The sequence below is a fragment of the Plectropomus leopardus genome, chromosome 11 (genome assembly GCF_008729295.1).
Source record: "Plectropomus leopardus isolate mb chromosome 11, YSFRI_Pleo_2.0, whole genome shotgun sequence".
NCBI lineage: Eukaryota > Metazoa > Chordata > Actinopteri > Perciformes > Serranidae > Plectropomus > Plectropomus leopardus.
In genome coordinates this window covers 3418722-3434430 of record NC_056473.1, presented here as the reverse complement: position 1 = coordinate 3434430, position 15709 = coordinate 3418722, and positions in this window count along the sequence as shown.

Sequence of the window (15709 nt, the reverse complement as noted above, 5' to 3'; positions counted from 1 at the left end):
TGGCCTTTGCCATCCACCTTATTGACCCTTCACAAAACAAAAGCAAGAATCTATTGACCTTTTCAACCATGCAGTGCATGCACAGGACAGGTGAACAAGTCCCGGAGACACATAGAGAAAGAGAATTAGTTTAAAAGCCTTTTATAAGCAGTGCAGGGGACTCAGTGAACAGGCCGAGTGATGTCAGTTACAGAGCACTATTTGCTATACTCATTAGTCACCAAAGGCTACTGGTCAGAACAGAGCAGGAGGGACTGTAGCTGCAAAACCCCCTGAGTGTACTGAGTGGAGAAATGATGTTTTATTGCCAGTGAATTCAACTTGATGAAAAAGAGGCTTGAGTTAACTCTTTTTATTAAAAGGTGCATATCTAATTGCAATTAATGGAACAATACAATTTGAGCCCATTCTCGCTGATATAGATGGAGCAGAAAAAAACAATAGAAACACCTCTCTCTGTAAAGTGCAATGCAATTCAACAGCTCCAAAAACTAAATCCCTCCAAAATAACCATACAGTTGAGTCAACACCTCTCCAAGATACTTAAAATATAAACAGAACATTGTAATTTTCATGAGGGAAAGATTTATTGTTGAGCTGTTGTATAAGACTGCATTAGTTTTTGGTAAATGCACTCAGTAAACTGGCAACTGAGTGCTTATGTTTACACCACAGACTGTATAAAATAATGGATGTAGCCACTTCATCCATTGGTTTCTGGGCTCAGTTTTGAAACCTCAAGTTTGGCCAACACATTCTCATCCAAACTCGTCACACGGTGTCTGTCAGTGACACTCTGTCAGTGACCCTCTACTTATGAGGTATCCTTCTACATCAGCTGTTTACAGCTTGGGGTATCATCACCATGATGTCACCAAATGCACATGGTGGGATAATGCAGCACGGTCCTTATGTTTACACAACAGGGCATGGCAACCAACACAGGCCATCAACAAAGTCACAGACAGTTATGTTTTTGCCAAAAAGGGCACATGGTAAGGTATAGAAAAAATACTCAATCCACAGGAAAAGCTAACTCTTGACTCCTGCAAGAAAGTCAAAGTTGAAATTCAAAGCACTCTCGCGCTCCTTATATTACGCCACTACCGGCAGCGTTACTACCTGATGCTGCCCTTCAGTGTTTCATGCACACAAGACCTGTTCCATTCAGCTGCGTTCTCAAGAGACACCGCCCATGCACGTTGCATGTGGATGCATCTGCTGCCCTCCAGCCATTCGCTGCTGTATAATAGCAATACCACTGATTCTGTCTGGCTGCGTTCTCATCTGTTGCTTTCCAGCCGCGCTCTAGTTAAATGAACTGCAGTTTGTTGTACTTCAGTATTGGCTTCTTTTTTTCAGCTTCAGAGGATGCTGCTTGGAATACCAACGGGTTGATTGGCCCTTTGACAGGCATGGCCAACCATTACAGGATGATAGACACCGTAAAATAATATGTATCAAAAGCAATCAAAAATATCTTAAAAATATCCAAAATAGAAGTGAAAGGAAAACACATGTGATTTAAGCAGACCTGTGTTCTTTCATTTAATCCCAAACAAGCTCATCAGAATGATGCCAGCTGTACCTCAAACAACATGAAGTCTCATCATTTGATGTCATATCTGGGTGTGAAGTAGCTCTGTGGGAGGAGTGCTGGCACCAGACTGGATCACCTCCTCCCGCCCTTTAAAACATTAACCAGCCTATAAATAAAAACAGTGCAAATCCCAGCATCTTCAGTCACGTTTTAAAGACATGTCTCATCAAGAATGTGACATGCTTAGTTTTTTACTTCTAATCTACAACTTTTATGTTTGCTTGACCCCACCTCATCATCCCTCTACATCTATTCATTGTCACATTCAGGGGCAGCTCAGCAATATGCAGGAGCCTAAAGTAGATCTGCACATCCTCAGTACTCCTGTTTTTTTCTTTGTACCTAATATCTGCAGGAGCTTGCATTTTTTTCTGACACTCATCAGCTCTGAAAAAAATGTATCAGCACTTGAAGATTGCTGGAAAAACAGCTGGTATTTGGAAGAAACTGAAGCCTTGTACAGTGAACCAGTGAGCATATGCAGGCGTGCCAGTGCGAATAAAGCCATGTTCATAGTCTTAATGTCCAAGTGTGGGAGACATTTCACCATCATTAACGCAGCGTGATTTAAAAAAAAAAAGTTAAGGAGACAGTTTAACATTTTGGGAAAAGTGCTTGATCATTTTCAGTTAAATACATAAATATAACAAAAATTATGACGCCAACAGGGGACTGGCTTAGCTTAGCATAAAGACCGGAAGGAAGGGAAAACAGCTTAAATAACATGTTTTGGTATTAATAAACCCTTTGAATTCTAGGTCAACATCAGTTTTCTTGTGCTGCGTTTGGAACCTGAGCAAATTGGTTTGATTTCTTTCGAAATCATGGGGGGAAAAGGAAATGAGCAACTTTACAAGAAATGTCCCACATAATGTGAACAAATTGTGTAAAGGTGACAACACAAAAGGAAAAAAATGTCCAGAAAACAAAATATTCTTATTCATTCTTTAAAAAAAAAAAAGCTTTAAGCTTTTATTCAGGTGAGTTCCTTGTTTATTGTTTTTGGGTTTTTTATATGTCCTTTGTTTATGCCATTCTATTTATTTATTTAGACATTTATTATGTGCTAATTTTTGGGAATTTGTTTTTGTAACTTACTATTTTGATGCAAATTTTTTGGGTCATTTCTTATAAAGTTGCTCAGTGCCCTTTTCTTATGTTCTTGAAAGAAATCAGGCCCATTTCCTGAAGTTTAAAAGTGTTGAACAAACAAGATAATTGACGTTTATAGAAAAGAACTTGCATAGTATACTTATGAAAAATTGAACTTAAATTTGTACATTGTTACCAACAAGAAGAAGAAATCCAGAATTCATATGGAAGCATGGATGGACTAGATCAATACGCTGTTAATAATATGATAATTTTTCTATTCTGAGAAAACAACAATGTTAGACTTTGACGCGCAGCAATCTTCTGGTTATTTGCCAACTGTCATGTTTGAAAAGTTGAAGAATACAGTTGTGTAAAAGGTCTTTGGATGACTGTTGTTTGAGAGGGGTGTAATGACAGCTTTGGCAAGCTAACACATCATTATCCAACAAGAGATGTTTGATAGGATGAATTATTTTTTTCTTCTTTTTGGAGATTATCACCATAACAGTTGACTGCAACAGTGTTTTTCTATTTTGGAGGCTGCATGTGCTGCAGAGCTGCTGTTTGCATGAAGAGATTATATTGTGAGCCGGCTCACTCTACGTGTTTCTCAGTGGTCTCGGCTGGATGTGTGGTGCAGCATGGTGGTCATCTCCCCTTAGAGACATGATCAGAGCGCTGCTTCTCTCTAATGATGCTATTCTGGGCTGACTCACATCCCAGCTGACAGACAGTGCTTTATTAGTTTCTTCAGGATAAACGTCTGCCTTTCCACTCCTTCCAAAGCCACATCTCAGGGGTCACTGACGGCACCGTCCTTCATTTGGTTTATTTATAAACCTTGTCCCTGTGCCTCGCTGAGCTTCTCCACACACCTGGCTGTGCATGGCTGATCACATTGATCAAGCCATACCTCAGCTAACAACGTGTGCTCAACAACAACAGCAGCGAGCCTTAAACACCTCAAAATCCAGTGTCTTACCTTCGCTTTTATTTGTTCCAACGCATAATATCAATCATGTCTCTTTCATCAAATGTCAATGGCACAATGTTGAGATAAAGGACAGTAGAATATACAAAATACACTGCCTGGCCAAAAAAAAAGTCGCCACCTGGACTTAACTAAGTAAATAGGTACGAGCCTCCTATTGGATAATTACTGCATGGGCGATTATCTTTCAGCTGGCAACAAGTTATTTAACCCCAACTGGTGCAATGAGTTGCTTCTCATTTCCTAAACAACCATGTCGAAAGACACATCCCGTGGTTGTGGAAAAGATGTTAGTCTGTTTGAGAAGGGTCAAATCATTGGCATGCATCAAGCAGAGAAAACATCTAAGGAGATTGCAGAAACTACTAAAATTGGGTTAAGAACTGTCCAACGCATTATTAAAAACTGGAAGGATAGTGGGGACCCATCGTCTTCGAGGAAGAAATGTGGCCGGAAAAACATCCTGAATGATCGTGATCGGCGATCACTTAAACGTTTGGTGAGATCATATCGAAGAAAAACAACAGTAGAACTCAGGGCTATGTTTAATAGTGAAAGTAAGAGCATTTCCACACGCACAATGCAAAGGGAACTCAAGGGATTGGGACTGAACAGCTGTGTAGCCTTAAGAAAACCACTAATCAGTGAGGCTATCCGGAAAAAAAGGCTTCAATTTGCTAGGGAGCATAAAGATTGGACTCTGGAGCAATGGAAGAAGGTCATGTGGTCTGATGAGTCCAGATTTACCCTGTTCCAGAGTGATGGGCGCATCAGGGTAAGAAGAGAGGCAGATGAAGTGATGCACCCATCATGCTTAGTGCCTACTGTACAAGCCTGTGGGGGCAGTGTTATGATCTGGTGTTGCTGCAGTTGGTCAGGTCTAGGTTCAGCAACAGTATGTGCTCAAAGAATGAGGTCAGCTGACTACCTGAATATACTGAATGACCAGGTTATTCCATCAATGGATTTTTTCTTCCCTGATGGCACGGGCATATTCCAAGATGACAATGCCAGGATTCATCGGGCTCAAATTGTGAAAGACTGGTTCAGGGAGCATGAGACATCATTTTCACACATGGATTGGCCACCACAGAGTCCAGACCTTAACCCCATTGAGAATCTTTGGGATGTGCTGGAGAAGGCTTTGCGCAGCGGTCAGACTCTACCATCATCAATGCAAGATCTTGGTGAAAAATTAATGCAACACTGGATGGAAATAAATCTTGTGACATTGCAGAAGCTTATCGAAACAATGCCAATGCCAAACAATGCGTGCCGTAATCAAAGCTAAATGCGGTCCAACAAAATATTAGAGTGTATGACCTTTTTTTTTGGTGGTGACTTTTTTTTTTTGGCCAGGCAGTGTAATTCATTAGCCCTTATTACACAGAGATTGTGCTACAGGGCCACTACAAAGTTCTGTCTTTATGCCACATTTGCATTTTTACACAGAAAAAAACAATGGCAGAATTATGCTGCTCCAGTGTGACATTTTAGACAGCATGCTGGCATTGTGGAAGCAAAAGGGTGTGAGACAGGCATGATGTATATCCAACTACATCTGCCTCTAGTGTGACAAATAACATACATATTCGTAGCCTTTTCTAAACAGTAACAATGCTATAACCCGCAATAGCAATCATTTATCTTTGTTATATGGCAGCTGATCTCATCCTCTGCTTGGAGGGTACGGCTCGTTCTCATCCCAACTTGTCACATGGTGCCGCTCTGTCAGTGATGTTCTTAGTCTACATATGAAATTTTAGGTGTCCTTCTGCGTCAGCTGTATACGCTCCGGGATGCCATTACCGTGATGTCAACAAATGCACATGGTGGAATGAAGCAGAGTGTTCCTCTGTGCAGACTGTCACAAAGTTAAGATAAGGCAACAAATGGTCACAGGTGGCTAGGTTTAGGCAAAAGAGGTACATGGTAATGCGTAGAAAAAAAACAACAACACACACACATCCACACGGGAGGCAAACTCAGGAATTCCGATTCCCACACAAAAGTCAGTTGTTTGTGGGAGTCATCCACTACCCCTTCCCCCCACTCTATTATTTATAAGCATAAATGCACTTATATTACATGGTTACCAGCAGCGTTATTACTTGACGCTGTCCTTCAGTGTTTCATGTGCATGCGACCAGTTCCCTCTGGCCATGTTCTCAAACGATTCCACCCGTGCAAGTTGCCATAACAATGCAATCTGTTCTGTCTGAGCACGTTTTCATCTGACGCTGTCAAACCAGGTCCTAGTTGGACATGGAAGGTGGCTTTTAGCGTCACACTCCTACGCTGAAAGCACTGACAGAGGGGCACTATTTGACAAGTTCAGAGTGAGAACAGGCTGGACAGGGATGATGTTTACACAACAGTGTGACAAATAACATACATGTTCATAGCCCTTTCTAAACAGTAACAATGCCATAAGATGGCGATAACAATCATTTAACATTTTTTTTATATGGTGGCTGATCTCGTCCTCTGCTCCGAGGGTAAGGAGTGCCCAAATCTCATTGTTTTCCTAATTTGTGGAAATTTTTGGCCACTGTTCTTCTTCTTTGACTTAGTCACTAAATGCTGCTGGCTGCTCTGTAAATCTCCCACATTGCACGTACAACATGTCGACAAATCAACACACCTACCCCACCCATGATCCCCTCCTTCTGATGGTCACTTATACATTGACCTCAACATTACGCTGTTACTACCTCCGCTTTCATTTGGGGATTGTATCTTTTTTACAGAGTGGCAAAGCGGCAAAATAGCACATTCAGACATTCCCACCGTGAACAGGAAGTGTATAAGGGACTATTGTGCATAAGACATTATCAGTTTAAAATGTTTAATTTTTTTTCAACATAAATCTGACATGCAACATACTGTGAAACCACATTATGCATTATTCAAACAAAATTTCAGGTTTTCATTTAAGTAAGGGACTGTATGAAAATTTGCAGTTCTTTCTTTTTGCTAAAGAAAAGAAGTCTACATTTTTTGGTAAGCAGGGGAGTGCCTTTAAACTTTTAAACATTACAGATTTTTAGTTATAACTTTTGGGATCATAAAGGTCATAAATGTATTTAAGTTCGGTTCTATATGCAGAGAAAAATCCAGTCTCTGTGACAGACATTCATTTTACTCATCAAACCCAGCTAGTAGTTTGTGGGACTCACAGTATGTCAGTTTTGAGAGACGTGGATTTCTATAATTGGCAGCAATTGAACGTTTTTCTCCAGAGAGTGTTTCAGCCTACAGGGGGAGAAAGAGAAAGTCGCTGCATTCTCGCGATTTCTTATTGTTCAATATAAAGTCGAAGGAGGGATCCAAAGAAAAATATTAATAACACCGGGGCGGGTCTTGCTTTTTTTGAAGTTTTTTTTACTCCCAAGTGGCAACATCAAGTGTTTTCAGCAAGTGCCACAAAAAGAAACATATGTTTATGTTCAACCATACCAAAATTATCAAATATATCTCAATATTTAAACTACTTTGGGATTAACTGAAAAAAGAGGTTATTTGCAGGGATAAACCTATAGAATTATTACCTGAGTCTATTATTGCCTGAGGCTGCTGCTCTGTTTATGACTAAAGTTGCTATATAAATAAAGTTATTATTATTATTATTATTCAACAAGATTTATCTCCCTTGAAAATCAAAGTACAAGAGGTGGGGAAAAGTGCTGCACTGTATATGCACTTTCCCTTTTTTTTTTATGTTTTTTGTTTTTTTTTCTTTCGGATGACCCCATTCAGTTCCATCCACAGTCCCAAGTGGATTTTGCTCTCCAGTTGGCTGTCCTGGATTGGGAATCACGTTAATCATCCCTAAAAATACACAAAGACATTACTCGTCTTGGTGTGAAATGCTCATTATTTGCCCCTCTGTGTTCAGTAACTGTTACAGCAATCTGATTGTCCACTTGTGAGATACTCCTGCATCTTAGGGGTCAGGGGGCCAATCCTGTATGGGTGATATTGTAGATTACATACAACTCTGATGATGCAGAGTTAATTGGGGACCAAGGTTTACATAATGGACATGATGTTATGAATACACGCCTGAAATTATGTGCAGTTGGATACATCAGAAAATGTATTTGTTGGAATAATGAACATGGTTTATGGTTAGCATCTCCCACCTTTCATTTACACTTTTCCTTTCATTGTCTCCTGTGCCAATCACATGTAATCATGAGCAAATTCTATAGCATTGCAAAAAAACATATCGTGCAATCATGTAATTTTGTGCAGTCCTCCTTGCAGTATGTCCTTTTATCATGATGTAGATAAATTTTTGAAACTGTTAAATTATCACAGTGAAACCTTTTTACTCAGAGATTTTAACATAAATCTGCTATGCAAAAACAACAAGCAGAAACTTCAAATGATAACATAAAAACATAAATTGTATCAAATGACAAAAGTCCCAACAAGACTCTCTCCAACAACTAAAACACTTATAGATCAACAAACCTGAATGAGTAACAAGAACTCATAATTTTTGAGTCTTTCTTACAGCTCATATATAAATAAACAGAGAGGGATCACAAAGAATTAAAATGACACAGCCTGACAATGCAGTATGGAATATAAACTGGGATTTAGTTGTACAATCATGTGATTTAAAAAAAAAAAATATTTTGATGGATTCATTGACAATCATAATTTAAAATTAACAACATTTTGGGCTGTCCCCAGAAGATGACAGAAACGTCATATCTTTGGTTGTGGCTCTAAAACGGTGGTCCTACGTCGCACAGTGAAAGAGGTTCAACGATGGTTGTTGTTACGGTTGTGCGATCAAAGACAGCCTGGGATCAAATTCTGACAGTGTCAGAAATTTGGGATGAGAATCTCAGTGTGACTGCTGTTGCAACCAGCGTCTACGAACCAACCAATTGAAATGCAGCATGAAATGATGCACTGATCAGTATGATTCTGCTAGTGCATGCTAAAAGCTAACAGATCATAATATTTACCCCGAGTTGCCGTTGCAAAATTGTCGTGCCAAGTTGGCCTCTTTTGTCCCAGCCACGACCGCATCCACATTCTCTTCTTCAGACTTTTTACGACACATAAATGCCGCCATAGCGAGGGCTCAGTTTGTTTGTTTGCTCTTACCTACAGCGGTGTAGATGGATGACGCACGCTGTGGATGTTCTGTTCTTGCGTATTGATGACGATGGACCTATGTCATAGCCCGCAATTCAGCAGCCTACATGTTGTACCCAAGTTTTTAAGATCTATGTTGCAGAGTGTAGCTGCACTGAGCTTACAAGATTGCAAAAATCTCATGGTCTGCAGAAGGCTTTAGTTATTTCTACTAATCTGCTTGTTCATGTGTGTTTCATTGTTTTATGTGCTGTCTATGTCTTCTAATGCATTTATGTGGCTGCTTGTCCGTCTGTGTTAGTTTTAGTCAAAAAAAAATAGCCCAACTAGGGTCTAGGACAGCAAATTAGCTATGGCTAGAAGTCCTTTACATATTACATCGGTTGCACCTTAATGAGATGTAACAATGCCTACATGTATTGTCCCTAAAAAAAAAAAAAAAAATTAAAAATGAGATTACCTTCATCACCATGAGGAGAGTGGCTGTCAAGAAGGTCATTGTGCACACAGAAGAAGAGAGCTGTGAATATGAATTGGATGATTATAGAAGGAGCTGCTCATAATCAGACACCCCGAAGCTCCTTTTTTCTGACAAGTTTACACCAGGAATATTTCAGCTGAGGCATTGGGGCTTTAAAAGACCAATTAGATCAATAGCATCAGTGGGAGCAGCAGGAGGACCAGGAACTCAGCATGGCTACTTACATATTTATTTAGGGCACATCCCCTCCATCTGTGCCCGTATCAACAGTGACGCTGTAAAACAGCCACATATTCCCATGACTGTGGAGGTGCTACACTTGTGAATCAACAGATTTTTTTGTAGCTGGCACACAGAAAACGCTTACAACTGGTGAAACTTGAATTGCCAATTTTGCAAAAATGCATGTAGTTTAGTCGTCATGATCACAGCAGCTGAAAATAGTTACAAGTTCTGCAGCAGCACAGATGTAGAGCAAGTAGCATTTGAAAAATTGCATGTTTGAGGCTGTGTTGTCGCAGTGCAACCGCAGAGCATGTAATTGATTTCACAGTGATGACCCAAAATCTTCCTTCCTGAAATCTACTTACCCATTTGTGTGCAAAAGACAACCACAGCTGGCTGTGAGCACAAGATGGGGGGATATTTTCTAAGAGCTGTGCCCACATCACTGTGCAAAGACAAGGTCTTCATGAAGCTCAATAACTGCTGTATCATTTCATAGGAAACACAGTTTATATTGTCATCTTGTTTGGATCATATTTGTGGCACAGCCACTGCAGATTATGCTTTGTGACCATTTAACAAGGCACACTCGCACAATGAAATGCATAGTGAACCCTTTGATCAGTGCTAACGAAATCAGGTTAACACTCCATTCAGCATTCAGTGTGTCACACTGAATAGACAGCACCATCACAGGTTGAATCTGAGGGCAACACTCAGCTAATGACTGTGTTTAGAGAGGAGACAGATGATGTTATACTTAATAGAAACATCACTTTTTCCTTAATTATGAATTTTTATGTTGCAAATATTTTATGTACTCATAGAAAATATAGATTTGAAGCATGTTCTCATTCCCAGGGTGTCAAATACCAATGCTTTGTCACGTCCCTCAGCATGTGATAGCGACACCAAAGGCACCCTTTGGCTTTTCTTTATGACGGCTTTCAACTAACTCTGCTGTAAACTAATCTATAGTGTAAAATTATATTTATTTTTGTAAAGATTTATTTTATTTGGTAGATAACATTATTCTATTCTCTGATTCATTCAGACAAAGAAGTTAATTTCATTCTTAATGGTAAATTTATACATTATACTGTATGCTCCCCTATCAGTTAAAATTAGGAACCACATAATATGGAGCACCTTCCCTTTAAGGCCAAAGATGGTTTGGATTGCAGAGTGATTTGACAGATGTAAAGTGATGAATCAGCTTGCTGTGTGTTCAGCTGAGTTGCTGTCCGAGTGAGGGAGTGGACATTAAAGTGGCGGAGAAACTGAGAAGATGTTTTCCCCGTGCTTTCCTAGCCCACACCCCTTGGGTAACTCAACTTATAAAGTTAAGGATGGAAGAATGCAGCCTTACAACAGCAATACTTCAAGCTGGGAGCAGGTGACGAGGAGCAGAAAGAGCGTGTATGAGGTCAAGCAAAACCAAACTTTCATCCAAGAGACCACAGCTCATGCCCTGTATGAAACCAAAAGTCAATTTTAAAACATTAAACGTAACATTATGCAATTTACATATGGTCCCCGTGCACTGACACCGTCGTTACATAACAGACATACCTATTTTTAACCAAAACATAATCTTTTTTCAAAACCAAACCAAGTCATTTTGATGTCTAAACCTAACCGCACCTGTTTCACAACATTAACCACATGTCACGATGTATTTCAGCTGTTGGTCACATGCATCAGCTAATGGGTGCCCTGTGCATTGCTATGAGATGCCGTTAGGGCAACAAAGTGTCAGTTCTCACTCAAAACTTCTCACCCAACAGCCACCTGCTGTGTCCAGCCTCTGCTGGATGGCATCAGATTAGCATACGCTCGGACAGAAGCAGTGGTGTTATTATACGCCAGCAGACAGCTGGATGGCACTGGTCACATTTACATGCAACATGCACGAGTGGCATCACTTGACAATTCTGCTGGATGGAACCGGCTGCGTGCCTGTGAAATACTGAAGGACAGGGTCAAGTAACGCTGCTGGTGACCACATAATATAAGGAGTGTGAGTGTTCTCATAGGGCGGGCGGGAGGGGAGGTGGATGGATCCCACAAGCAACTGACTTTTTTGTTGAATTCAAGAATTTGCTTTGCATTTGGATATGTGTTTTTTTCTTTTCCACATCTTACCATGTGCCTCTTTTGGCAAAACCTAACCATCTGTGACCTTGTTGCCTAATTCTAACCATCGTGACGGTCGCATTGGTTGCCATGTGCTATTGTGTAAACATAAGGACCATGCAGCCATAAGTAGATGCAGAAGTCACTGACAGAGCGGCACCATGTGACGAGTTGGGATGAGAAGGTATTGAAACATCATAGCCAGCGAATGTGAAATTGAAAGCCAAACCCCAGATTCCCTCTTGTTTTGGAACAAGCTTTTTCTGTCTGGTGTTTTGCTTGGCTATATTTACATTTTTTGGCACTGTGTCCAATTTTTGGATCTTCCTCTTGGATGTATGCTGATTATGGTCTGGCGCCTTGCCTCAACTGCATCTTGAACTCAAGAACGTCCAGAACATAACACAATAAGAATCAAATAAGAAAATACAGACAAAGGGCAGAGGAAAAGAGACTGCCACACACCTCTGGTGGGTCATAACTCATGATTAAGTCTAAATAGTTTATTGGGAAAATCCTTCACACTATACCCTTAACATAAACACAAACACTCATATAGATGTTGACACACAATTTCTGCCACTTTCGTCAAACCTCATATTAGGAGGAGGCACAACAGGCGAGAAGATGATAAACATGAGTCACCACATTGTGATACTGACACAATCGTGCCATGGAAAACATCCCAGCAGCACTCTGGGTGTCTGAAATCCTTGAGAAAAAGACTGTGACATAAAGTTTAAAATTATAAATTCAATGACTCATCAGGAATGCATTGCTAAAATAAATACATAAATAATATCATGAAGCCTGGAGGAGGAACGCCATTTCATGAAAAATGTCTCAGAAAGGAAAATTTCTATTTCCCCTTGAAGCCATTTGTGAGGTCAAGGCAAAGATGAGGTTGATCCAACACTTTCTTTGTGTGACCCTGCAGAATAAGGCAGTGCCCTGGTTTAGCTCTACACTGAGCAGATAATAAGTCTTTATCTGGACAGTCATATACCTTTGAAAATCTTTCAAACCAAGACGCAATGCCGTCATCCGACCACACAAGACATTGCTCTCAAAACATGCCAACTGGAGCTCTGTCACTCTGTGCATAGAGCCAAACTAAACTGACTCCTCTTCACACAAATGCTGGGAGATTCCAGAGTAACGAAAAAGGGCCTACACCAGTTCATCCTCCGTCTGCTCAAAGAATGACTCATTAAAAAAACTTAAAGTCGCACATATCAATATTTGTTATCAACAAGTCCTCCAGCCCATACGACCACATCAGGCTGTGTGTTCCTACCCCCTGAATATGACCTATAGGAGTGTTCCTAAGCAAAAAATAATTTCCTTGTTACTAAAACTGACTCACAAGTACAATTTCACCAGTTCAACCCCACAAAACATTGTGTATAAGCAGCCACATGAACCAACACTAGTAATATTCCTCCTGTCATTATTGTCATCCCATGCCTGGTCCTAACACTCTCAGATATTTTGGGCAATGAAAGTCCTTCATGAATACAAAACTTACAGTCTTTGTTATTTAACATGTAAGTTTTATGCACTTTTTCAGTCTTGTACGTCTTTTTGCCAACAAGTGCTTAAAACTGCAACTCCTTGGATGGCCACCTGCGGCTGGCTCCAGAAGCGAGTCAATCCCCATAGACCCCCATGATAAAATGTCTAATTTTACAGCAGAAATTATATTTACAGCCTGGTACAAAAACACTGTTCTGGTCTCTATAGCAAATTCCCCCGTTCATGACAACTGTGCTGGGGTGAATTCTTATATAACTCACCTGTTTACATTTTATTAAGACTTCAAGTTACGCATAACAAAGGGCAGGCTGCTTTGAGTGACAGACTTTTTGCTGATTGTCTTCTCAGCTTCTCAGTCAGATCCACCTCGTGGATATATTAAGAAGGTCTGGATACAGCGGTGGGGGCGGGGCCCCATTCATTCCTATGAGAGCTGGTTATTGCTGCATGAAGCAAAATTAGCTCTTTTTCCAGTTATAGATTACCCAGATCTACAGGCGAATGAGCCTTGCGCAGAGACTTATGACAGCTGAGTGTGCCCGAGTGGGTAACTTCCGCTGGTGGCGCAACCAGTTTGTTCCAGTTTGGCACTCTCTGTGTTTTTTTGAGACTTTTCAAACTTGAACTGGAGGGTTTAATGAGTCATTTTGCTGCAGCAACACCAGCACTCACAAAAAATTATCCACTGATTTTCAGATGTCTGTTTCCCAATGTAAGTCAATGGGAAAAAGTATTTCTGGGCCTGTTGGCATCACATGACGGGCATGACAGTAATTCCACTTTTGGCCACTGTTTAAAATTTGCTTCAGAGCCTGGCACACTTCCTGGGCACACGGATCCACCCCTCACTCCTCCACAACTCCACAGTCTCACCTAAATATGGTCACGTATGGCTCCAAAAAAGACAAAATGTCAACTTTCAAAAAGCCAAACTTAAAGCTTCAGGATAGCAATCCACAAACAAAGGGTGACATCACAGTAGCTAAACACATTATTTTTACAGTCTGTGGTTCAAATTGAAAAATGTTAATGTAAACATCGCTTATTGAAGTCATGAACACTTTGAAACCTTTGGGAGCTTCAACAACAGGAGTCTGATGTATAAAACTGAAAATATGAGCAGCTCAATAGCAGTTGCACTGTATATGACCCCAATCAAGCTTTCCTCTAATTGAGTACAAGAGATGTTTTCTTTACATCGAGCCTACCTGCTGCCACAGCGCTCCTGCTGCACACTTCACTGCTTCATGATTACAGTGCACCCTCTGACCTGCCCAATAATGACTCAAACTGCCTGGCTCAAGTAATAGCAGCATGCATTTATTTAAACACTGCGTCTTACCTGCAGGTCATTTGGGGTGGAAATAAAATTCAAAGCTGGCTCCCGATTCAAAACACTCCTATGTTGTTGCTAACAATTAATAACATTTCAGTGTTTTAAAAGTGCCTGTGGATGGAAGTTAGAAAGACACAGAGTAAATGGTACTATTCTGGTTTGATTGAATCCCCGGCTGCCGTGCCTACTTAGAGTGGTGATCTCCCTCTGGGATGTGGAGTGCTGTGAGGCAAAGATAACTGGTTCTTATCTCAATCTGCTCAGTCAGGTATGAGAGCTGCGGGCCCAGGGGAACACAAGCATGGATCTTGGTGCTACAGGCCTCAGCAGCACACTGGGAACCAGGAAGGAGATGAATTTTCCTTCCCTTTAACACAGCGCTGTGTATTTTAATTATGTCTATTATCCTTCCTCGCACCAAGTATTTTTGCCAACAGGCCAGCAGCCAGATCGCCGTGGTGGTGCATTATTGTCCTGCCTGTTTGGAATTGAAATCAGACAGGAAGGGGGATTAAAAACCAGGAGAGTTGTGATTCAAGCAGAGAGAGCCCTCGCTCGCTCTACCTCCTGTTGGAAACTCTGATACTGGTCCTGCCCGGCCTGTGTGCGCAAACAGCAGGATACAAACACAGACAGCTCCGCCAATTGTGTCAGCTAAACCATTCAGATTTAGAGAGTAAGAGAGTATGCGAGAGATAAGGAGCTGATACTCTGCTCCCAACACCAAGTTTTTTTGCTCTTTAAGACTTTGTATTTGCCAGTGCATGATCTTGACATCAAAAAAGATCTTAATGATCAGGTCAGTTCAGATCAATACCTGCTCATTGACATGACTATGACTGACTAAAGGGATTTCATGTCATCATGTTTTTACCAAGCTACAGTCTCCATGGCTGAAAGATGAAGCTTGTGTGGAAGGCTTAGGGTACCAAAAACTGCAGTTCCTTGCCACTTGAGGCTCGCTCTAAAAGCCAGCCTATCCCCAGAGACACCCATGTTAAAATGCCCAACTTTACAGGACAAATAAATATTTTTATGGTACAAAAAACAGCTTCATCACCAATATCCCTGTTCATTGCAACTGTAGAAAGACTTTTTCCTTATGACCCACATTTGGAAAGACATGTCTGTGTTTTTGTTTTTGTGAGCATCAAAACCCCTGTATAACGACTCATATCACTTTCTAGATTT